Source organism: Gymnoscopelus microlampas (genome assembly GCF_963454915.1).
Source record: "Gymnoscopelus microlampas genome assembly, chromosome: 11".
Classification (NCBI taxonomy): domain Eukaryota; kingdom Metazoa; phylum Chordata; class Actinopteri; order Myctophiformes; family Myctophidae; genus Gymnoscopelus; species Gymnoscopelus microlampas.
In genome coordinates, this window is record NC_139948.1 from 30,416,281 (window position 1) to 30,435,715 (window position 19,435).

A 19,435-nucleotide genomic window follows, 5' to 3' on the forward strand; every position below is an offset into this window, starting at 1 on the left:
ACACAGGTTGTGTTTGCTGCAGCTCACTAGCAGCACATAATAACAGCATTCATCAAGCAGATGCACTGACGTTCATCAAAAACCTGTCATGTGTGAGACTTAAGTTGAATTTCATGTAATTCTAATATTGTTTATGTCTTTTTTAATGTAATTCTAATTCTAATTTGGTGCACGTTATTCAATCTGTCTGTGTGCGTGCACGTGCGTGCTCGTGCGCGTGCGTGCTCGTGCGCGTGCGTGCATGCAGGTGGGTGTGGATATGAACAGGAGACAGACTAGACTGTGCACACACATTGAAACAACAGTGCTGATTTGCACACTAGATACTTGATATCTGATCTGTATCACTGTGATTTATCCTTCCTTCTCCATGGAGAACAGCCTCCAGGCAACTGCTAAGAAAGGTAAAAAATCACACCCATTGTGAAGTGAGTGGTGATATTTATGAGTTATTCATTTCATCATGCATCTCGGTAGCCAATCACAACGCGTCTGCAAAGTTTGAAGTTCATTTCATCATGTGTCTCGCTAGCCAATCACAGCACGTCCTGTAGAGCTTAGCCTATGGAGCTTAGCCTATGGAGAAAAACTTTCACCACGGATGGGTCCTAAACCCTCTTATAGGAGCGGTTGCACCGCTCAAAAAAAGAGGGAGATGTAGTAACTCTGAGGACCCTGTTGAAGACCATGTGCTTCCACAGCAAAGCGCTCTGTGGATGTGTGTATATATGAACTATATGAACTCCAACTGCAATTGATTAATTAATATTCCCTTAACTTTTTATTTTATTGTGCATGTTTTCTGGGTCTATATATCCGGTATTCAGTGGTGTAAAGTAACTAAGTACATTTACTCAAGTACTGCACTTAGGTACACTTTTGAGTGGAGTGGAGTATTTCCAATTGTCTTGTCATTACTTACATTTACTTCTACTCCACTACATCTCAGAGGCAAATATAACAGCATATTTATATGTTGCAGTATTGATACTTTTATTTAAGTAAAACATTTTGAGTACTTTTTCCACCAATATGGAGATTCTATGACGCCACCCTACTGACATCTTAGTACTGACGTCATAGACTGGCCTCCAATATAAGTGTTAGGCGTGTGCAGTAAGACCGTTTTACAGAACATAACGGTGCAAATCTGATTTTACGCAGTTTGGTGCTGGTGTGTTAAAATGTTGCGCTGTACAGTGAAGCTGCGAGGAGCCCATCATTTCTCCTCTGCACAAGATTTTGCTGTAGCAGTTGGACCCAAAATGTACGTCTTTGGATATCACAACGCTAGGAAAAGAAAAGAAAAGATCAATGTTTACATCTTCAACACAGTGTCTCTGAGATGGATGAGATTGCCCCCAGTGAAAACTACAAGAGGAGGTTCCCTGTAGACGCTATGGACACACAGTTGTGCTAATTGAAGATATCGTCTATGTCTGGGGAGGACAGAATATGCAAGGACTTTATAACAACATGCTTTATGCGTTTGATGTCGACACCCACAGATGGATCAATTCTGAGGTTTCTGGGACCGTTCCAGAGGGGAGGTGGGACCACTCAGCCTGTGTCTTGGGGAAGGTCATGTATGTCTATGGAGGATGGACCCAGACTCTACTCACTAATAACATCTACAAGCTGGACACCACCACAATGGTCTGGTCTGTAATTAACACCAGAGGCTCTCTGCCTCCTGATTCATTAGGTCGCTATGCCACCACCATCGGGACAAAGATGTTTGTATGTGGGGGCTGGGGGGACGACAACATCAACATCAGAGTGTTTGACACAGAGACCAACTGCTGGCTGAACACACCTCATGCACAGCTTCCTAAAGGACGCTTGGGTCATTCAACCTTTGCCTACAATGGAGAGCTGTACATATTTGGTGGTAAGTACTGGCATGATAACCCTAACCCTAACCCAGTGACCTGCAATGATATGTGGAGATTCAGTCCAGAGACCTTTTCCTGGAAGGAGGTTAAGCCCAAGGTGAATTACCCGATTTTGACGACAGGGGGCTGCTGTTGCATGGTGGGAGATCGTGTTATCATCTTTGGAGGATATAAAGGACACAACACACCCAACAATGACATGTACATCTTAGACAAGTTGAGTCCTAGTCTTAAGACGCTATGCAAGACAGCAGTTATTCAGTGCGGTCTGGAGCAGTCAGAACTCCCACACAACATCAGGTGGGAACTGGCAGCCATGACTGATGGAGAATTGGAGGACTCATGGATTTGTGTATAGAAGAAATGGGTCCCAGGCTCTATTATATATTTAAATTAAACTAGAAAATGTGCTCCTCGGATCACAGGTCTCCGCCAGTAGGCCTACTGTTCCTGATTAATCCTGTCTTACCTATTTATATTACATATTGTCACGTGTCACTTGACCAATGTTAGCTTGGCTGAGACGGACGGACACACGGAAGGACGGAGACGAAAACATACTCTCCACCTCTGGCGGAGACAATAACAATCATATTATTATAATTTGTATACACCTTTTCAAAACAATATTATAACTATATAAAATCTAAATTTGGAGGAGACAATTAAAATGAAAACAGAACAGATATAAAAATGATCAAATAAATAACATGGATTAAACAAACATGGAAACAAGAGAGCATCAATTTTAAGTAATACACAATAATAAAATAAAATAACTATATATATATATAGATCATAGATCATAATTTATGTCATTCACCAAATGAATTATTTGGTGAGTGGCATTCTTCTGAATGGTCACTAGGCTACTTGATCAGCACACACTTAAAAGCATATAAGCAACTACAGTATACTGAACATATCCTCATGCATGCAGGCGAGCTCAAACATTAACACACATTGCGCGCCTGCCCTAGCATGCACACTATGCTCACGCAATTGTCTCCCCTCATGTATTGGTTTGCTTATATTACTGTCTCCACGTGTGGGAGTGCAGTTTTGCAGCTTTAATTAAACTTCCTCTATTTTCTCTCGGCATGGCCCCAAAGGGCTCTGACTTCTTCTCAACCACATGCTTATTTATGTATAATTGCATTAAACTCCAGAGCTGAGCCACTGCTGAACCCAATGACAGACCTGTGGCATAAACTGGGATTGAGAGAGTAATACAATTTCATGTACTGAAGCATTCCATTGGCTGCATGGGAAAATGCTACATTATGAATATGTATGGCTGTTCATTAAAAAGTAAGAAATAGAAAAGTTTTGATTATTGCTTGAATTCCTTCTGTACCAAAATGTCAAAACAAATCTATACAGTCCTGCACTGTGAATATGGTTCCCACAGTTCCCAGGTGGAAACAGACCACATAAATACAGTCACTGTAGCAGTTGTTTTCATCAAGAGATCAAACAAGGAAAATAATCCAGGTGCCATCTCGCTTCCCTTTTTACATTTGCCAGATCTGTTTTCATCTTTTGTTTAAGGTATTGGAAGAACTTCACAGCAAAGTCAAAGTAGGTCCCTTGTTTCGTTTACATTTCAAAAGAGAAATCCATTGTCACGTTTCAACATTCTTATAATATTATGAAATTTCTAAGACCCAATAGCCCACATAAGGCAATTCTAGGTTATGATAACAACACTGCCTGAACTAATAAACCAAAAGTTTGTATAGGCCCTGGCCAATATTACATTATTTTATTCAACCGTCAACACCCATTTAATTAAAGGGATAGTTCACCCTCAAAATTACTTTTTTCCTATCAATTACACACTCCATGAAGGCTTGAATTCATGGAGTTTTTTGTTGAAAAAATAATTAATGTCAAGGAAGTATATGACCCCCATCTTTAAAAGGTTTTATAGAGACCCCTGTTAGAGAAGCTTTGTGTGTGAACAATTTTCTAAATTATTCCAAATTCAACATTTTTTTAATAAAATAACCAATCTACAAGCACAATGTGTCACATGGCGACATGTAAAGGTTAAAGTGGTTAAACAGATTTTTATGGTATATTAAAAAATTTAACTGGGGACCCCCTGGAACCCCTGGGGGTCCCCAGAGCCTGCTTTGAAAACCACTGGTGTATTAAAGTGATATTTTTGGTTTAAACAAAAAGTTTTTTGTTAAAAGGTTAAAGCTCTATATTGTGATGGTAATCATTGCTCTGTAGTGTTTGTTCAGTAACAGGGGTCTCCCAGTCTCTGCAGCTCTTTAATAGACAGAAAATATATTTTGAGGTGGGTCACCAATTTAGTCCAATCAGGAGAGAGTAGGCTACCCAATTATAAGTTTCCTATTTTGTTTGGATTTTTTTGTTTCACCAATTTTACTTCTTTATCCTGTATGAGTTCTTTCCTGATTGGAGGAAATTGGTATCCCGGCCCTGAAAATATTACTAAAGAGCTGGAGAGTTGTTGAACAAACACAAACAACACAAAAAAACAAAAACAAAAAAGAAACAAACAAAAATCAGTAGGCGATAATCAATACCAATATTAATGTGTCACAAATCGATAGACAACTGCTTGATTCGAGTCACTTAACCCACTTATACCCACACCGGTCGCCGGTGTTTTGCGTCACACTAACCCTAATCCAATCATCTTTGAGGATTGAAATCTCGGGAGTCCGGTGTGCTTGCTCTGTAGCATCGCTAGAGGGCAATGATATCCCATAGTAAGTACCATACTTACATTACTAATAAAACCTGGGTTACAGTTGTAACCTAGGGTTACTAGTTACTTTGTAGATTTTGATTATTATTACAAAACATACATTAACCACTTCTTTGCCCTAAATACATTTCGACCATTTGAACATAGCCGATCTACAAGTTTGTAGATCTGCTATTTTCTAAAGATTTTTATACATCTGAAAACTTGAAATGGGACATTCTGCATAATGAGTTATTTTACTGTTGGTACTTTAAGTACATTTTAATGCCAATACTTTTGTACTTTTTACTCAAGTACATTTTTAATTCCAGACTTTTACATGTAACAGAGTATTTCTATATTGCAGTATTGATACTTTTACTTAAGTAAAACATGTGAGTAGCCTACTTCTTCCACCACTTGCTGCCCACATGCACAGTGCACACAAAACACTAGTGCCGAAAACCAAAACAGTCACAGCATGGCAATGTTTTCATGGGGCGTGCCTCCCTTCGTCACAGTCGTAACCCGGATGTGGAGTGACAGCTTCTTTCAAAAATCCTTTAGCCTTTCGGCGAACAACGAAAGAAAGGTGAGTTTTAAAGCAATGGAAATCAGCACAGGGTTTACTCATGAGTTGTATGCTTTTATGTCGTAGCGTGTGTTTGCATTTCATTATCGACTAAACGCGAGAAGCACTTTTTCAAAGCTAACTGTATAGCTAGGCTAACGGTAGCCCCAGCATTGATTAGTGCTGTGTTTGGTGACGCTGGTGTTGGTGGACTGGTGGTGAGGTGGTTGTTGAGCTTCATGACATGTTGCTGTTTCTACGGAGTTGCTTTAAATGTGACTACGACATTAACTGATCTCAAGTAAGTACGGGGACATGCTAGATAATGAACCCACCATTAAACAAGCTGATTTCATGCATCCCCTAGCTCCCTTAGTATCCTGCCAAATAGTTGCCGTGATTTCTCCAAGATTGTATTTCCATGCGCAGTGTAGGAAAGTGGACATACTGGTCAACGCTGCAGAATGCAGTGTAGGTAGGACAGTGGACAACGCTGCAAGTTGCAGTGTAGGACAGTGGACATATTTGACAAGGATGCAGTGTAGGACAGTGGACATACTTGACAAGGTTGCAGTGCAGGACAGTGGACAACGCTGCAGGTTGTAAGACAGTGGACAACGCTGCAAGTTGCAGTGTAGGACAATGGACATATTTGACAAGGATGCAGTGTAGGACAGTGGACATACTTGACAAGGTTGCAGTGTAGGACAGTGGACAACGCTGCAGGTTGCACTTTGGCAAAAACTGTCCGGTGGTGGAGTTGTTGCTGCATTGCAGAATAGGGTCTTACCTCGTGTTGAGCAAGCATCCTGGAACCACCAGTGTTTTCAAATTCACACACATGACATATACAGCTTTTTTTTAAATGTGGATAATGTGGTGTGGCCACAAAATAACCCTTTTGACAGTGTTAATGCTTACAGGAAAAGCAAGGGTTGTCTTGCATTCAAGAAGTACTTTACTCGAAGCCTAAGGACAGCTACTCTACTACTACCATTGTCGTCCACTGTTAGATTTAGTTTTGAGATTCAAACGTGACACATTTCATTATGGTTTCAGGTTTATTCTGGATGCACTTGGGGCACTCATTATTCTCATCTGTCTTTCTCCTGACACCTCAAACTCATCCTCTCCCTGTTTTCTGTTTATGGTATTTAATTCACAGTTTTACGTACATACCAGGCTACAGTTTTACAGCACATAGCTAAATAAAAAACAAAAGCAGGCTACACCGTGGCAAAGTAATGCAGCCGCAGGTTTATTTGCATAGCACATTTCATACAAAAAGACAATTCACTTACAAACAGCATACAAGGACGTTCAAAGGAAAAGAGGTAAAGGTAAAGAGTAATACAGAATAGAAGGATAAAAAAAATATTAACCTCTTCATGTGGCATACCTCATTCATACATTTCAACTAGGCGATTGTGAGTGACACACTAAACTACAGTGTACAGTAGTTTGACCCTATAAGAAGGGGTTTGGAACACAGCAGGCTACTATATTGCACAAGTTGGAACTTCCTTTGTGTATAATATTCCATTGTAGCTTCTGCATGTATCCTGGATACTCTATATGTGTGTGTACAGTATGTGGGTGCCTGTGTCCTTGTGGAAATAGTATTGGCAAATTCTTTAAATAGTGTGTTTCAGTTTTCAGGTGACTGATGGCTGGAGTCTGACACATACTGTAGGACTAGAACAACTCAATGACTTCCAGCAAGTTTAGAAAGTTAACCGAAAAGTATTTTAAACCTATGTGGAAGTCAGTTTCTAACTTTTCTCTGACTGACAACTTATTTGACATTCTCTGACTTGCCCTGGTGAGGTAAACAACAACGCCCTGGAGTTTACCGCACCACCACCTTTTGCTGCATGTTCAAACTAAGAATTATTTGCAACTTAGGCAAGGTATCCCACTTATTAGCATAAGAATGGCACCACCTTTTTACCAATACATCTTTATGGAAAACAGGGTAGAAATTTAATATTTCCTATTTCCGTCCCCCGTTGTCCAATTAGAACAAGTTGCACTGCGGGGCTTCAGTCCAAAATTACACATTATGTTCATGTTAACAAGATTATTTTGCAGGGGGGGCAAGACAGATGAGGTTGTATTGCTGAATGCTGAGCTGTGCACATTGATGAAAACTATCATTAGACAGGTGGCCAGTCCTGAGATTTCCAGCTGGCAGCTGGCAGATAGAGACAATGCTGCTTTTGTTTATACTGTAGGTCTGTGTGTGCAATGGGACCAGACTACTTGTCAGTTTGAAGTGCCGGCCTTGAGTGCTTGTATTGTCCTTTTTAAAGAGTGTTCATTTTAAGATGCTAATATGCATTGTGGTTTGCCCTCTAGTCGACTGTGTTCATTCAGCTTACAGTGGCATGTTAAAACCACTCAACCACTCAATGAAATGTTCGCTATATACACAGCCGGCGATCCACCCAATGGCTCCCTCTTCATACACTGTAGGACTGAGCCATTTGGCTTGTTTACGGGAGGTGCTTCTGTAACTGCTGGGAATAGGCTAACAGCCAATCGAAATACAGGGTGGAGGCCAAGCTAATAGAATCTGACAGGAATGGAGTCATAGAGGCCACTCAGGCATCGTAAAGCTGTCGCAGTTTTAAGCCCCTAAATTTGTCGCTATTACCTGCCTACCTCTCCCTCCTCGTGTTCCTATATTGGAAACTTGGAATAGGTAGGTACTAATCATTTCTCGTGGCCTGTCTCACTGTATACAAACTGGATCCTTCTCCTGGTATGTTTGTTTGTGTGGCAGGGTGGGTGGTGTGCATCTACAGACATAATGCTAAATATGAGCTTTTAATTTCACTTATGAATTTGAACTGATGGAGCAAAAGTAGAAGATGAGTATCACATGGATGCATAACAGACCTTGAGTCTGATTGTAGGGATGCCAATTATTGTCTCAGAGACTATGATTTCGCCCCTGTCCATCCGTCCGTCGTGTGCGTGTGTCTGTGTGTCCGTCCGTCGTAGCTTGGAGAGAATATTACAAAGGGGTTATTTTCCACACGCACATCTAACCCCAACAAAAGTTGCACACCGTCCTAGTTACTAATACTTGGTAAGGGACTACTACAAAAAATCTTGGTTTGAGACTCTTAAGATACGGCTTGAGCAGAAGCTAATTTCTCACTTTGCTGATGGCTTGTGAGGTAAGGCAACAGGTATTGAATTAGTTTGCATGAGAGGAGGGAAATTGAAATATGGATTGGGTTCGCAAATGCCTGCCAGTGCTATTGGCTGTTTGTGATGTGGAGGATGAGATGTATTTTCTGTGTGTATGTGTGTGTGTCAGTGTGTGACTGATGCAGACAGTGCTGGTATCGAATGGCTTTCCACCACTCCCGCACAGAGCTATTTTCCAATAACAAGTTGGGAGCGGGAGTGACACAGATGAAGTGGATGTTTTAAGAGGAAAAGTAATCTTAAAGGGAAGCCAGGCCATTCCTCACTCTAATACCTACCTTCCCTTACGCTCTCCTACCCCCCCGCCCCCCTCCTCCACCACTGCTTCCATCTTGGAGTCAGACACAAGCCAGGTCTCTCTCACCATCTGCCTTTTAGATGTATTTAAATCATGCATGCATGCTAAGCGTGGGGCAGGGTGTGGACCACTGGACCTGTGGTTCAACCGGTCATGTCCCTATTCTCTGTCAGGCTTTGCAGACCAACTCCTGACCTGGGGAAACTGCCTGAATATGAATGAATACCAACACAGCAGGTTAAAAGTGCCACAGGCGTGCTGAAACTTTCTGGCATTTAAGTCTGGACAGTGGTGACCTGTTCTGATGTTTTGATAATCAAAGTCAACTGTAATAGTGCCAATGTTGGAGCCTGATTTGGTATTTGGGAAGCAAATATTTTTTGTGATTTAGGTGGGTATTAGGTCTAGGTACTGTAATTTGAAAATTCATTGTCGAATGAGTCAAGAGTCTAGTCCAACCAGAGAGAAATGCTTAATAAAAAATTGTGTGTGCTTGTGGTTGTGAGAGGGAAAAGAAAACATAAAAAAAGGAGCAAGCTAACTCATTTGTTTTGGAGCCGAGACTGAGGGAGAGAGGAGAACAGAGATTTGTGAGATTCAGATGAAGAAAGCCTCAAAGTTTTATTGAGTATTTTTGCTTCATAGATTCTCTTCTCTTGTAGACTGTGTTCAGGTGGAACAGTGTGTTGCAATTCAAAGTCCCATTTGCTTCCTCTGCGAATACAAAGCCATTAAGTTTTAAATGGCATCAAATCTCCCATGTGTTCACCCTGTCCATCTGAGTCCATAAACACAATTTCAGGGCAACAGTTGCGGTGTCTACACAGCAAAATCCTGTGTTCATTTAACTCTGGAGTTTGTTCTTTTCAGCCAATAACTTTTTATAACTGCCAGCGCCTTTTGTTTTTAAGTGAGGTCACTTAGATTTCACACAACCTCAAATGACACTGCTGAGCTGTTCTTGAGCTGTGTTACAGGTCCTTTTCATTTATATAGTTTGAGCTGATTTTGAGGCTGTTGGTACAGGGCTACAGTACCTGGGGTGGCGGTAACTCAGTCTGCAGGGACTTGACTCGAGAAGCGTAGGGTGCCCGGTTCAAGTCCTGCCCAGACCACACAGTATATGGAGTGTGGACTGGTAGCTGGAGAGGTGCCAGTTCACCTCCTGGGCACTGCATAGGTGCCCGTGAGTAAGCCACGAAAAATCCCTAACTGCTCAAAGAAATCATTTACACATAGGGATTTAATAAAGAAAACCTTCTTATCTTCTTCTGCTGTAAGTAACTATTCAATTAAAGGGACCCTGCCCCCTCAGAACGAGAGGCATGCAATGTCGACCGAGAGAGTCATGAAATCGATAGCTCATACCATTCTGACTTTGAATTTGTTTTGGTCACAAAACCAGGCAAAGGGAGTAGAATATGAAACAGCTTTTGCGGAGGCTCCTCGGGTGCAGCTTTATTGATTTACCGTTGCTTTTGTCCAATTACAGTTTGGTATTTTTGTCCGAGCCGGTCCACCAGCCGTTAAAGACCTGGACGGACAGGTCGGGGCAAAGTTCTTCTGGGTGCTGACTGCTGACGTGGTCCCTAATTCTCCTTGTGCCAAAGAAGCCTACCGTTTGTATCTCCAAAGTCCCAGAGAAAGGTATGGGGAATAGAGCCTGCTGTTTGACACATTCCACAGACTCACTGAGGACACAGCTACAGAATGAGAGGTTCTGTGACGTCCTCCCGCCCCTCCTTGCTAGTTCCTCTTAAGAGATTCACTAGCATTACAACATAAAGAGAAAATAATCCTCTCTCTATGTGACTGTGTCTGTCCATGTGTGCGCGTGTCTGTTGGCTGGAGGCTCAGAATTATGTGTCTGACTGGGAACTGGATCTGTGTCTTAAAGACTGTATGAGATGGCATGGTTTTGTAGTATGTGCGTTCTGTGTGTTAGGCGCCTATGGTCAGGTGTGTGCGTGTTTGTGTGTGCACGTGTGTGTGTACTATATCAGAGACTGAGCTAGAATTTATTTTTAACTGCTGGTCAAAATGTCCGGCATGATTACAGTTTACTGGACATCTTATAAAAATAACGGCCACCATTATTTCTAATCCATGAACGACAAGCAGGAGCATAAATGTAGCTAATAATAACAGTTAAAACACTAACTTTGGGACTGGAAATTATTTGAACATGGAGTAGCTAAACTAATCCAAAAATCCATCTTATATAAGGGAATAAATTACCTACAATACAATTGCGCATTTTGTGTCCGGGGGTGCGTACAAAATTATTTCTCAATAAAATATTGCATCATCAGTTTAATAGAATACACAAGCAATCAAAGGCTTTGCACAGAAATGGGCCCTTCATTATAATCCTTCGTAACGTTGATTGATTAATCTGGCCAGTCATAAATCACAATATAGGCTACTCACACAGGTATGGTGACAGAGTGTGTGTGTCCATGCGTCTGTGGTTAGAGGCAGCTTTGGGAAAGTTGAATACCGTAAGCTTTTGTGGTGATCTTGTACTTCTTATAAGATTTTCACTTCAGTTCCAATTGGTTACATTTTACATGTTGGGACCATGCATTCCTTGTAACCTGGATCCATCTTTTTTTCACATGTGTGTGCATTGCTGTTGATTTGTGTTAGGACAATTGCCATTCCAATTGACACGGGTCTGGGGTCGGAGCATCTAAAATGGATGGACCCATGAGAATTCCGTTTTTAAGATTAAACTCTTTTAGAATGAGCCATTGCGCTACAATTACCTTCTAAAATCCATATCGTCGGTTCTCGCATTTTGGATGAGCCACTTTTAACCTTAACAGCAAATTGAAAAGGAGCCAATATTGAGTTTAGTGCAGCAGTGAGCAGCACTCCCTGCTGAACGTAAACGAAAACCACCGGGAAGTTGGATCGGCATCTGTGTGGACACGTGGTCATTATCAGCAGGGATGGTAAGAAAGTCTGCTTCGCTATAGCTCCGGGGGAAGCAGGGGAGGGGACACTCAGGCGGCCATGGTGAAAATTAGTATATAATGTATCCTGTGCATTGGCTCCAGTACAGGTCTAGAGACCCAGTCGGATCAGTTCTAATACTGTATATTAGAATTTTCCTTCGGTCTGTTTCAGACCGGATCCAGTAATTTTGAATTGTTCTCAGGTCTGTTCGAATCGGGTCCAATTATCCTCGGGTCCGTTTCGAACCCGGTCAAAATTGTTTGACCATGGCTACCCTCTAGTACAATACTCCCGGGGCAGATGATTTAAAATGTGTCTGATTTGCAGTTATAATAACAATAAATTGTCGTGTTTTCTTTCTCCTTTTTTACCGGATACGGTGACTGGAGAGAATTATATTTTCCAGTCTTTGTCATAAAAAACGTCCAAAAACGTATATTACCGGCATAACGCAAGCTCTGATTTTATATAAAAGAATGGAGATTTGGATGCCAGTCTGGATGGCTGTAGTTTGTGCTGAGGTGAATTCCCTCACACAGCTTTTAGCCAGACATTTACAGAGAAATTGCAGCCGTTTGAAAGCGTATTGTTGCTGCATGATTTGGAGGCTGAAATTCCCAGGCTGCGCTCCCCTGTGCCGGCCCTACTGCTGACACACTGCTTTCACACTGCCCCAGTCTGGCTCTGTAACGAAGGCAAGGGGAGGATTTTGGCTCCCTGGAACAATCCAGAACAACTTTACCCCTCACTCCTGAGATTCTACAAAGTGTGTTGGCGATGCAAAACTACACTTGCTCCCCTTGCTTACTCTATGACTTCATTTGGTTTGTCTACACAATAAAACCCTCAGTGTCTGTTAACCCTGAGAGTGTAAAAATAGACGCAAATCGTTTTTATTCTTTCAGGGTTAAATTAACACTGACAGTCACCCTCTGTCCCATCCCATTCCCCTCAATTCCTGGAATAACTTTCAACTCGCACTATAAATCAATACTAGACAATTTTATAATGTTATCGGTATCGCAAATAACTACCTTATAGCATCTTCATCTGTTTTGTGTTTTTTTGTCGTATGTATTTTATAGGTGTTTTATATATGCTTTAAAAGTATCAACGGCAATGCAAATGAGGGTAAAACCTCAATGTTCTTTTTGAGAATTAATACAACTTTCAATCAATAAAAAAACCTCTCCTCTCCATCCCAGAGCTCTCTTTCTCCTCTCTCAGTAAGCCTCATGCAATTTGCGGTTTTCCCTTCTTGAGTGTTAATGAGGCGCATGAATATTCATGAGGACGAGGCTGACATCGCCGTGTGGCGATTGCGCTAAGGGAGCAGGGGCAGGATATTTTGTGTGTACAGGGACTGTGTACTGTGGTGGCCACATTTCTACTGAATGTATTTTGTGTGTAGACTCTGGGAGTCAGTAGACTCCTCCGCTAATGATCCAGATTTGTGTGCGTTGCAGTAAGTGCACGCACATTTTTATTAGTTTGTATGTGTGTGAGTCCAATTTTGTGTTTGTGTACCAGGGGTGAGATTGTGCATCCTGCACGCTCTTCAGTTTGTGTGCGTAATTGAGATTGTGTATGTGATTCAAGATGGTGCATCTTGTGTGTGGTTAAGTGAGTTGTTTCTGACACTATATGTCTGAAATTGCATTTGGCTGTGTTTGTGTGCTCCTAATGATGCCCAATGTGTGTCTTGAGATGGTACATGTCTGAGATGGTGCATGTCTTAGCTTGCTTCAGGGTGGATGTGGGTGACCCCTGCTGTCTTTGGTGGCTGCAGGCTGAGGTTGAGACTCCAGACTCCAGCTGCAGGGGAAGAAGAACCGCCTGGCCAGTGCCTCACTTACCCAACGCCTTCTCTTTTCTCTGGCCTTGGTGTGTGACAAAGAGGCACAATGGACTGTCTCTCCAGGGAATCTCTCTCTCTCCCTCTCTTTCTGTCTCTCCTGCTACCTCTTATTATCTTTATATTTTGTGTGGCCTGGGTATTTTTCTTTCTCCGAACAGATTGCACTGTGATGTCTGCAGCCTCTGGCACTGCTGTTCAGAGGACATGTAAGAAACAGTGCAGCCCATTGTAGCAGTAAAAGACAGGCCTATAGGCTGTGTGATGTGTGCCTGTGTCCCCGTGCAAAATCCCAACACACACACACACACACACACACACACACACACACACACACACACACACACACACACACACACACACACACACACACACACACACACACACACACACACACACACACACACACACCACTTCTTCAGTTGTCAGCTTTGTTCTGCTCCTCAGTTTCCTCCCTCAAGTTCCATAGTCAATGTTTTCCCATTGCTCTCTTTTGCTTGGCAGCTTCCCATTTGCATTTTCTCTCTCTCTCACTTGTCATCCCCACCGTCTGCCTTCTCTTCACTCCTCTGTCTTTAGCCTGTTCCCCCCTTCTCCTCTGATTTACCTTTTCTCCCTCTCTTTTCCTCTCTACGGTCTTTTGCACTCCCTCTATCTATCTGTAAGACTCCCATGGCTTGTTGACCACATGAACCCTAGCACCCTACTCTGGGGCGAACATTTGGCAAAAATAGCAGATCTACAAGCTCACAATACAAAACACTATTACACACTCGCAATTAGCTGCCGATCAAAATCAGACGGTTTTACATGCATATGCAGAACGATGGTGTGTGCACACAGCAACAACATGCTATTGGTGTGGACTTTTTTCAGCGTGAGTGAGCGTGAGACCTAATGTGCGTTCGCTACTATTCATTTGGTCAAAGCATCAGAGCTTTGTCTCTTGGCTTCTAAACTCTTTGTGAATACCAGTGGTTACTGGTTATTAAACATTTTCATGTCAAGGACCCCCAATTTGAAATTTATTTGGATGTTGACCCCCAACTGAAAAGATTTTGTGCCAGGGATGGCCATAAGAGAAAAACAATCTGTCTGTGAGCAGCTAATCTCAGGCATTGCTGACCGATCGGTGTGAAACTTTGCATGCACACTCTAGAGTTGTAAAAGAATATTCCATTTTCTTACATATATTTGAATATTAAAAATAAACAGATTTGACTATAAAACATGAACAAAGATCACAGAGCCATCAGTCTGAGAATATGTGCGTGCGTGTAATCACGCAAGCTTGAATCAATGTGATGTCTTTTGCTGCCTTTCTCCTCTGCTCCATTCACTTCAGCACCATGCACCAATGATCACACACACACACACACACACACACACACACACACACACACACACACACACTGCTGTCTATGTTGGGGGGCTAGCGCCATAAATACAAACTATTTCATTTGCTGGCCATGGCATCACGGAATGCTTTTATTCCTTTCATTGAAAGACCTATCAGACAAAAATGTCCCATCTGAATTGTAAACGATGATAAACTCACCAATATTATAGACCACTACGGACAGCTTTGGTTATATTCTTTGTCTCTGTAAAGCCAAAAATCCACTGTCATGAGCAACTTTCTGTCGATAAACTCTGTGAAGCGATGATTCTCGCCAGGGGAAGTTGTTTTGGGGTGCGGTGTGCTTGTTTTAAATCAGTCAATATCCTGCATAATGTGCAATTTTGAAACGGGTCGTACGCAGGACAATGAGTGATTTTAAAATGAGCGCTCCACAAGGCGCACAGCTCGGATTTGTTTTCCCAGAAGTCCCGGGCAGACAGTGTTTATATACTAACTAGAGGTTCGGGCCCTCACATCTAGATTTCGGGCCGCTACGCGGCCCTCACACCTAGGTCACACCGCCGATCCGACTGATAAGCCCATATATGGAGATCTCTGTATCTGTCAGTCCTTGTCCCTTTTATGCTCATATATGGAGATCCCTGAAGCTGGCCTCCTGTAGCCTAGCTGCATTGTGTAGCTGAATTGTGAACTCCTTATATGGTTATGGCTGAGTCATGGTGACGTGAGCGTGATAATGAGCGTGACGTCGGAGGTCCGCCCGCCCGCGGCAGATGGACACTCCAAGTCACTGTTACTATATTCACCGTATGTGTCTCCATTAGTAACAAAGATGTGAAGGTGCTCATATTGTAGCCATATGTCTTCTCAAAGCAAAGGTGAATAGGTTATTTATTCGCTTTCAGAAATTAGCAAATGGCTGACTTAAGTCATACTCACCATGTCCACTGGACTGGGACAGAGTTACATCCTATTCCCATCTTAACTCTCTCAGTGCCAAGCCACGAGTTATCCCGAGTTTTTTCTGAATGCCCTCAGTGCCAGAACGAGTTATCCTGAGTTAAAAATAAAAAATAAAAAATAAAATAATATATATATATATATAATTTATTTTTTGGGGGAAAAAGATGTTCAGAACCCAATATATCATTATCTGAAGATTTGCAGCTCCATCCACTCCTTGTTTAACTTATAACTGAAAAAGGCTGTATCTCGCTTCCTAAGCACTTTTTTTAGCGGCGCTAGCCGCTCTATACCTTTAGGTATAGAGCGGATATTAGCCCTCTATACCTGGCTTTTGCGTCAACGTTCTGATTGGTCAGGCTCGCCAAGGTTCTGATTGGTCAGGTCCGTCAACGTTCTGATTGGTCAGGCTCGCCAAGGTTCTGATTGGTCAGGTCCGTCAACGTTCTGATTGGTCAGACCCGTCAACGTTCTGATTGGTCAGACCCGTCAACGTTCTGATTGGTCAGACCCGTCAACGTTCTGATTGGTCAGACCCGTCGACAAAGTGATTGGTCAAGCTTCACGTGACACATGGCTATAAACATATTATAAACACATATCAATGACAAAATGTATCAAAGGCGCCGCTACCTTCACACAGGGTGTGATTTTTTTTACTTAGTATGAACATATTTTTTTATTTCATTGGCACTGAGGAGAGAGTTAAGCTCAATATCTCATGGTGTTGTTCACCCCCCAGGCGTACTGTACAGTAGCTTCTCTGGAGCAGATACTTTTTTGAAGTATGCCCTGAATGGGTGCTGCCCCATCACCTGGTACCTCAGGGCTGTCCTCTGACAGGGAAGGACACTTGTCTCCTCTGTCTGTCTCCTCCACCGTTCTCAAAGAGAGCTTCTTCCTTGCCACCCTGTGGCCCGATCCTGTTCCTCAGCTCAGCCCTGATCAAAGCCCCTTTTGAGGTGGACTCAGTGGATGTGAGCTGATGGCAATCTGACGATGGGTGTCTTAAAAGAGGCCTTCCTCCTGTGTGATTAGACTGCTTGTGACAGCCAGAGTCAGTCCCATCAGCTCACATTAAGCCCAGCTGCCACCATGGCCCTCTTTTTTTTTTAATCCTTTAATGTTTCACCTTCCTCCACCAGCTGAATCAATTATATGTGATTATATTGGTGTCAAAGTCTTTAGCGCTGGGCTGAGCGCTTCTCACACCTCCCTTACTCTTCACTGTGTGTGTGACAGGCAGCCGTGCTACTACCTCGCCCCCGCCTGCCGTCGGAGTAGGGTCTGCCGCACAGGGATAGCTTTCGCAGACAGCTCTAAGTTCAACCGTCCTCCTCAAACATTGCTGTGACAATAGAAGAACGGTTGATTGTATAATTAATAATAATAATTATTATTATTTTTAAATATTAGAATATTTTATAGAATATATAATTATATCAAATAGTTTATAGTTGTACAATAATAAACACCCACGTGCACACATACAAATGCTATTATAACAGGCTAAACAAAATAATGAAACCAACTATAAGAGTTAAGGGTTATGGCTTCAATTTAGTGCAGGAGTGCAGTGCATGCACTCAAACTTTATTGTTGATCATGCGTGACTTGATGAAAGTATTTGTTTTCACATCGCTAGGTCAGGAAGTTAGTCTTCATTAGATTCGTTGCTCAGTACATTTATGAAAACAAATTTACTAAAAAAAAACAACATTCAAATGGCAATTTCAACATTCGAAGATTATTATTTGTTTTCATATTCGCATTGTATTCAATTCTCAAATTTAGTTCTGACAGCAGTAGTAGCTGGATGAGGGAAGGGGGGAGCGCTTGTTTCCCTTACAACCCTGCCATGCGGGGCTTTTATGCACTGCCGGTGTGGTGAATTATTAAGTGTTTTAATTGGGACGTGTCTATGATTTTCATGTTGCAATCCGCTTTATAGACTGTGCTTTTTCAGCGCTTCTGTTGCTGTGTATGACACGGAAGCATTTGTCAATTCTGGAGGAAATAATAAATAATAAATGTCATATGTATGTTTTATAGGATAAAATGTAGAACAGATGAAATTGGTAAAAGGTCAACTTAACTGTGCAGTATTTCCCCTCGGTTTACTTTTTTGGGGGCTGGGCATCGTTAAAAAATCTTCGATGGTGAAATCTTGACTTTGGTACCAGTTCCTTACTTTTTTCAGTACCAATTTTATCAAATCTATTTGAACCAAAACAAAATTACAGTACTGTGAGAAGCCTGGGCGATGAGCGGCATTCCGGCCCTTGCAGATCAAATTTGGTTGCTTCTGAGGTGACTCCTGTAAACATCACATTTATTCACTGAGAATCCTCAAATCAATGGCACTTGCTTCTTTCATTGTCTGTTTTGCAGTTTACAGTATGCTGCACAAATATAATGAACCATAAGCTTGATGACAGATTGGACTGTAACACTTCAACTGTACTGCCTAATAAACGTTCTAATCCTGCTTTGTAGGGGTGTAACGGTACACAACATTTTGGGTTTGGTACGTCCTCTGTTTTGAAGCCACTGTTGTTTTTTTCCGTATGTATGTATAATTTTACAACCAAAACATACAGGCTAATACTACTGTACAGTAAATGGCCATTTATTATTGTTCATACTACCGACATACAATTTTAACTTTGAGTAAAGAAGAGAGGGTGCATACTCTCTCTCTCACACACACACACACACACACACACACGTGCACGCGCACACACACACACACACACACACACACACACACACACACACACACACACACACACACACACACACACACACACACACACACACACACAGTGGCAGAACAAGTCAAAGCCCAGCTGGGGGGCAGAGTGCTTGATTGGGCCTCCCCCAAGTTTCCCAACAACCCAACCCCCAAACCACTATACAGTCCTGTGCGCACCGCTGTGAAGGCAGTTTCAGAAAAGCACTGTACTGTTGCATTGTGGTGCTAAATAATAACCCATTAAAGCTTGACTTTTCATCGCATTACAACAAACAAACACATGCCCGCAACTGCAATCCTTACTAAAGTTTTCTCACACAAATTCAAAGCATTTGTGTGAATAGGTCAGTACCATGGACCCACTTCAACTAAAGAGCAGGGTTGTAAATTATCAATGACTAGAATGTTTAGAAAAATTGGCATGGTCGAGTGCAAGTACAAATTCAATTTCAAGTTACACGATTTGAAGGGCACGATAACCATTTAAACTAAACTTCAATTTACTAACAGACAGTGACAGTCACAGTACTGTACCTGTTAATTTGTCTGTCTGACCCACAGGAAAGTAACGTTAGTTGTGGGGATGAATTGCTTATAACGTTAGGCTCATGGAGGTGGAGTTGCTCGGGTCCTCGACGAATCGAAGATACGCGACACACACTCACTCACAAGTACACAGAGATTTCGCACATTTATAGATCTCCATATGCCTATATATGGCATAATGGGCATATCAGTTAGAATGATACTTAATGATACACTTGATAGGAGACCTACATAAAAGTTGGTAAAACATAATAGTAAGGAAAAAGTAATATATGAGACCAGAA

At 42.0% G+C, this 19,435-nt stretch overlaps 1 protein-coding gene across 2 annotated transcripts in view; it reads left to right on the forward strand.

Moving 5' to 3' along the window:
* The first annotated feature begins 5,109 nt into the window (after positions 1 to 5,109).
* The window catches only part of spop (speckle type BTB/POZ protein), a 99,293-nt gene continuing 84,967 nt past the window's right edge, over positions 5,110 to 19,435 (forward strand). The window contains exons 1-2 of one of the 2 annotated variants that reach the window (XM_084070967.1): positions 5,197 to 5,212; positions 10,201 to 10,355. The gene's annotated coding sequence lies outside the window, so the exon portion shown is untranslated. Of the gene's footprint in view, positions 5,213 to 10,200; positions 10,356 to 19,435 lie in introns of both variants that reach the window. The other variant, XM_084070966.1, reaches the window with a different exon arrangement.